Genomic DNA, 6119 nt, shown 5'->3' on the forward strand with positions numbered 1-6119 from the left:
TCCTGAATTAAATGCCTATTGCGCTGAGAGGCACTTTCTATTGCGTATGAGTGAAAGGGAACATACTCCCTCTGTAGGATAATTATTGAGACAAAGCAAGAAATTTTTAACATGCCTCTGCAAGTGTTTTTGTCTTTGACTAATCTAAGACTTGTGTCTCCTGTCCATAGATGCAAATTCCTAAAAAATAAATAACTAAAAAATCCACGTAACCTTTAGATGTCAAGGACTGATACAGACATTACTCCGCTTGCTTGAAGCCTCGATGTGGAAAATAGAAATTAACTCTGCAGGGAAAAGCTCCTCAAGTAAATAGCTTACCTTGTCATTTTAGCATTTTACAGATTTGGTAGCGGTACCAAATCCAAATCCATCTTTTGGATTGATGATTAGCTGTCAAATATTCAAGGCCCTCTAGGAATCTGTTAGTATTACAACTTGAAGTGGAAAGCCAAGTTCAGTTTTCCTACCTAGTTTTAAAAAGTCATAAGCAAGACACAGTGTCTGGTATGTCTAGAATGAAACAAACTGTACAGTATCCCTTAAAATGCATTTATTTGTTTTAATATAAAGATTTAACAATTATTTGCCCAGTGAGCTGGATTTAGGGCGCAACAAAAAACAACTGGACCAAATAATTACAAAAACAAATACACAGATTACCCCTTCTTTGCAAATGTTACCTCATAACCAAGTTTTAGCACATTACAAAGTTTACTAAATGTAGAACACTCTTACAGATTATTCAGAACTAACAGCACATGCGGCAGTTCAGCCTCCCCACACCAACCCTTGTCCCTGCCATTCCATCCTGTGCCTGCATAACATGATGCTTGAACGAGAGAGCTGGGCAAGCAGAACTGCGAGTTTCCGAAGACAGCGTTGTGCCTCAGCCCAGTGCACGAGCAGCGCCAGCTCCCTGGCACAGGCCGGTTGGCGAGAGCGGTGGGGGCACGCTCACTGTTCTGCCTGCTACGTCCTCTGCAGCACTGAGATAATGACATGGTAAATGCAGAAATGATCTTTAAAAAAAGTACGAAATTGACCCTGAAGAAAAATAAAATCAATTTTAAAACCACCTTGGCTTTAACTTGGAAGTTGAAAACTACCCTTCAAAAGAGGGGGGGGAGATACTGCAGCTCCCGCAGAGGGAGGCAGGGCAGGCCAGGAGGCCGGAGGAAGGCAACGGGGGCAGAGAGACAGTGGCTTTTGTCGAGAGGTTTGCAGTGCCTGGAAACACAAGTGCAGAGGGGGAAATGGGGTAGTGGAAGGGAGAGAGAGAAAAAGGAGAAAGGAAAGAAAGAAAGAAAGAAAGAAAGAAAGAAAGAAAGAAAGAAAGAAAGAAAGAAAGGAGAGAGGGTAGGGGAGAGGGTAGGGGAGAGAGGGGAGGGGAAAGGGGGGAGGGGAAAGGGGAGAGGAGAGGGGGAGGGGAGAGGAGAGGGGGAGGGGAGAGGAGAGGGGGAGGGAGGGGGGGCAAGGGGGGGCAAGGGGGAAGGGAAAGGGGGAAGGGAAAGGGGGAAGGGAAAGGGAGAGGGCAGAGGGGGGAGGGCAGAGGGGGGAGGGCAGAGGGGGGAGAGAAGATGGGGAGGGGAAAGGGGGGAGGGAAGATGGGGAGGGGAAAGGGGGGAGGGAAGATGGGGAGGGGAAAGGGGGAGGGGAAAGGGGGGAGGGGGAGAAGGGGGAGAAGGGGGAGGGGGGAGGGAAAAAAGGGGAGGGAGGGGGGAGAGGGAGAAAGTGGGAGGGAGAGAGAGAGAGGGAGAGAGAGTGAGTGCACGAGAGAGAACGCATGCGAGAAAGTGAGCGCACAAGAGAGGGCGCATGCGAGAGGCTGAGGGGGCAAGAGAGGGCATGTGTGGGAGAGAGAGGGGGGGCAAGAGTCAGCGCGTGAGAAAAAGAGGGGGGCAAGAGCCCGCGCGCGAGAGAGAGAGAGGGGGCAAGAGCCGGCGCACACGTGAGACAGAGGGGGGGGGGGCAAGAGCCAGGGCGCGAGAGAGAGAGAGAGGGGGCAAGAGCCGGCGCGGCGCGAGAGAGGGGGGGGGGCAAGAGCCAGCGCGCGCGAGAGAGAGGGGGGGCAAAAGCCGGTGCGCACGAGAGAGAGAGAGAGAGAGAGGGGGCAAGAGCCGAGGTGCGCACGAGAGAGAGAGAGGGGGCAAGAGCCAGGGCGCGCGCGCGAGAGAGAGAGGGGACAAGAGCCAGGGCGCGCGAGAGAGAGAGAGTGGGGGCAAGAGCCGGCGCGCGAGAGAGAGAGGGGGGGGAAAGAGCCGGCGCGCGAGAGAGAGAGGGGGGGAAAGAGCCGGGGCGCACAAGAGAGAGAGAGGGGGCAAGAGCCAGGGCGCGCGAGAGAGAGAGAGGGGGAAAGAGCTGGGGCGCACAAGAGAGAGAGAGGGGGCAAGAGCCGGCGCGCGAGAGAGAGAGGGGGGGAAAGAGCCGGCGCGCGAGAGAGAGGGGGGGGAAAGAGCCGGCGCGCGAGAGAGAGGGGGGGGACAAGAGCCGGCGCGCGAGAGAGAGAGAGGGGACAAGAGCCGGCGCGCAGAAGAGAGAGAGAGGGGGCAAGAGCCGGCACGCAGAAGAGAGAGAGAGAGAGGGGGCAAGAGCCGGCGCGCAGAAGAGAGAGAGGGGGCAAGAGCCGGTGCACGCGTGAGAGAGAGAGAGAGGGGGCAAGAGCCAGCGCGCGCACAAGAGAGAGAGAGGGGCCAAGAGCCGGGGCGCGCGCGAGAGAGAGAGGGGGCAAGAGCCGGCGCGTGCATGAGAGAGTGAGGGGGCAAGAGCCGGTGCGCGTGAGAGAGAGAGAGAGGGGGCAAGAGCCGGCACGCATGAGAGAGAGAGAGAGAGGGGGCAAGAGCCGGCACGCGTGAGAGAGAGAGGGGGCAAGAGCCAAGGTGTGCGAGAGAGGGGGCAAGAGCCGAGGTGCGCGAGAGAGAGAGAGAGGGGGCAAGAGCCGGCACGTGTGAGAGAGAGAGGGGGCAAGAGCCGGCACGCGCGAGAGAGAGAGGGGGCGAGAGCCGGCACGCGCGAGAGAAAGAGAGAGGGGGGCAAGAGTCGGCACGCGTGAGAGAGAGAGGGGGCAAGAGCCGGCACGCGCGAGAGAGAGAGAGGGGGGGGGCAAGAGCCGGGGCGCGCGCGTGAGAGTGAGAGGGGGCAAGAGCCAGGGCGCGTGCGAGAGAGAGAGGGGAAGTAAGAGCCGGCGCGCGCGCGCGAGAGAGAGGGGGCAAGAGCCGGCACGCGTGAGAGAGAGAGAGAGGGGGCAAGAGCCAGTGCGCGTGAGAGAGAGAGAGGGGGGGCAAGAGCCAGTGCGCGTGAGAGAGAGAGAGGGGGGGCAAGAGCCAGTGCGCGTGAGAGAGAGAGAGAGGGGGCAAGAGCTGGCGCGCGTGAGAGAGAGAGAGGGGGGGCAAGAGCCAGTGCGCGTGAGAGAGAGAGAGGGGGCAAGAGCCGAGGTGCGCGAGAGAGAGAGAGAGGGGGGGGGGCAAGAGCCAGCGCGCGTGAGAGAGAGAGAGGGGGGGCAAGAGCCAGCGCGCGTGAGAGAGAGAGGGGGGGCAAGAGCCGAGGTGCGCGAGAGAGAGAGAGGGGGCAAGAGCCGGGGCAGCGCGAGAGAGAGAGAGGGGGCAAGAGCCGGCACGTGTGAGAGAGAGAGGGGGCAAGAGCCGGCGCGCGCGAGAGAGAGAGGGGGGGCAAGAGCCGGCGCGCGCGAGAGAGAGAGGGGGGGCAAGAGCCGGCACGCATGAGAGAGAGAGAGAGGGGGCAAGAGCCGGCGCGCGTGAGAGAGGGGGGGGGGGCAAGAGCCAGCGCGCGTGGGGGGGGGGGCAAGAGCCAGCGCGCGTGAGAGAGAGGGGGCAAGAGCCGAGGTGCGCGAGAGAGAGAGAGAGGGGGCAAGAGCCGGCACGCGCGCGAGAGAGAGAGAGGGGGCAAGAGCCGGGGCGCGCGCGTGAGAGTGAGAGGGGGCAAGAGCCAGGGCAGCGCGCGAGAGAGAGGGGGAGGGCAAGAGCCAGCGCGCGTGTGAGAGAGAGAGGGGGCAAGAGCCGGCACGCGTGAGAGAGAGAGAGGGGGCAAGAGCCGAGGTGCGCGAGAGAGAGAGAGAGGGAACAAGAGCCGGCATGCGTGAGAGAGAGAGGGGGCAAGAGCCGGGGCGCGCGCGTGAGAGTGAGAGGGGGCGAGAGTCAGGGCGCGCGCGAGAGAGAGAGGGGGGGCAAGAGCCAGCGCACGCGCGCGAGAGAGAGGGGGCAAGAGCCGGCACGCGTGAGAGAGAGAGAGGGGGCAAGAGCCGAGGTGCGCGCGCGAGAGAGAGGGGGGGCAAGAGCCGGCACGCGTGCGAGAGAGAGAGAGGGGTCAAGAGCCGGGGCGCGCGAGAGAGAGAGGGGGGGGGGCAAGAGCCAGCGCGCGAGAGAGAGAGGGGGCAAGAGCCGAGGTGCGCGAGAGAGAGAGAGAGGGGGCAAGAGCCGGCACGTGTGAGAGAGAGGGGGGCAAGAGCCGGGGCGCGCGCGTGAGAGTGAGAGGGGGCAAGAGCCAGGGCGCGCGCGAGAGGGGGGGGGGGCAAGAGCCAGCGCGCGCGCGCGAGAGAGGGGGGGCAAGAGCCGGCACGCGTGAGGGGGGGGGGGGGCAAGAGCCAGCGCGCGCACGCGAGAGAGAGGGGGCAAGAGCCGAGGTGCGCGAGAGAGAGAGAGGGGGGGGCCAAGAGCCGGTGCGCGCGCGAGAGAGAGCAATGGCCCGCGCGCGAGAAAGAGGGTGTGCGTGCGTGCGTGTGTGCGAAAGAAAGAAAGAAAGAAAGGAAGAAAGGAAGGGGGAAGAAGGGAGGGAAGGGAGGGAAGGGAGGGAAGGGAGGGAAGGGAGGGAAGGAAGGGAAGGGAGGGAAGGAAGGGAAGGAAGGGAAGGGAGGGAAGGAAGGGAAGGAAGGGAAGGAAGGGAAGGAAGGAGTAGAGGGGGGGAGAGGTGAAGGGGGGGAGGCCGCTTCTCTTTTTGTTGCTCAAATTTTTCCAGTAGCTACAGTATTTTTTAGAACAGATGTGGAAACAGGAATGGTTCTTCAATAGTAACTAAAATTAAAAAAAAAAAAAAAATCAATAAATGCCAATGCTGCAAAATTTGATGCAACGCCAAACATTCTTCCTAAACTGGATTTAATCCAATTCAAGGCATTTTGCAAATTTCTTAAGTAAATAAATAAAACAAGATAAACTTAGCAGTAGCTGGGGGGAGGGCAGAGTGTGTGTGTGTGTGTGCCTGTATTTTACAGCCAGGCACGGAAGCAAGCCAGAAAGCAGTTTGTAAATTAGAACATGGGGCAAAGCACTCCCGATTCAAGTTTGTTTTTTTTTTGTTTTTTTTTAAATCAAGTGGAGTTAAAATATTTGGAGAAGCCATTTGCTCTCTCTCCAATGAAAATTTTGCTCTTTTAAAACAAGAAAGAAAAAAAACCACCACGCTTATCATTCTTACTTTGCTTCTTGAGGTATGTGTGACTGTACCTTAACTCCAGAATATATCTTCAGGTGACTGAGCTGAAGGAGGAGGTATGGTGGTTTTGTTTTATCTTACAAGTCACAGCCATGACAATGCAATGAAAAGAATCTATAAATTGCAACAAACGTCTGTACAACAAAATTCCTGCAGCCCTGAAATACAACAGTCTGCACAAACAATGGCCTTAAAACTAACTATCGGAATAGCTACAGGTCACGAGTTCCCATCTTGCCGCGCAGCCCTTTCCCCCTCCGGACGTGGCAGAGCTGAAGAGGTTCACCAGCTGACTGTTTATAATGCTCTCTACTTGCATCCCATTCTACTCCAAAACGTGTCAACAAGAAATTTAGTGCTATCTCTTCATATAAATGCAATCATACTAGTAAACTGGAACACTGCCTCTCCAGTAGAGGGTGGACTGATTTAACTCTGCTTTTTATACCTATACTTCTAAATCTGTATACAGAGCATATCAGAGCTGTAGAGAGAAAATAATTTAATTTTGTTCCCTCACTAACCACTCTACTGAGGTCAGTGCAGAGCACAGAGCAGGAATGTTTCAAAAGCTAGTAAGTTTAAAAAAAAAAATTGGATGTTCACATTGCACTTTGTATCTCTACTCCCGCTCCAATCTAAGCTAAATGTCAATAACCATCTTGTTCAAA

This window comes from Apteryx mantelli, unplaced genomic scaffold (genome assembly GCF_036417845.1).
Source record: "Apteryx mantelli isolate bAptMan1 unplaced genomic scaffold, bAptMan1.hap1 HAP1_SCAFFOLD_53, whole genome shotgun sequence".
NCBI classification, from domain to species: Eukaryota; Metazoa; Chordata; class Aves; order Apterygiformes; family Apterygidae; genus Apteryx; species Apteryx mantelli.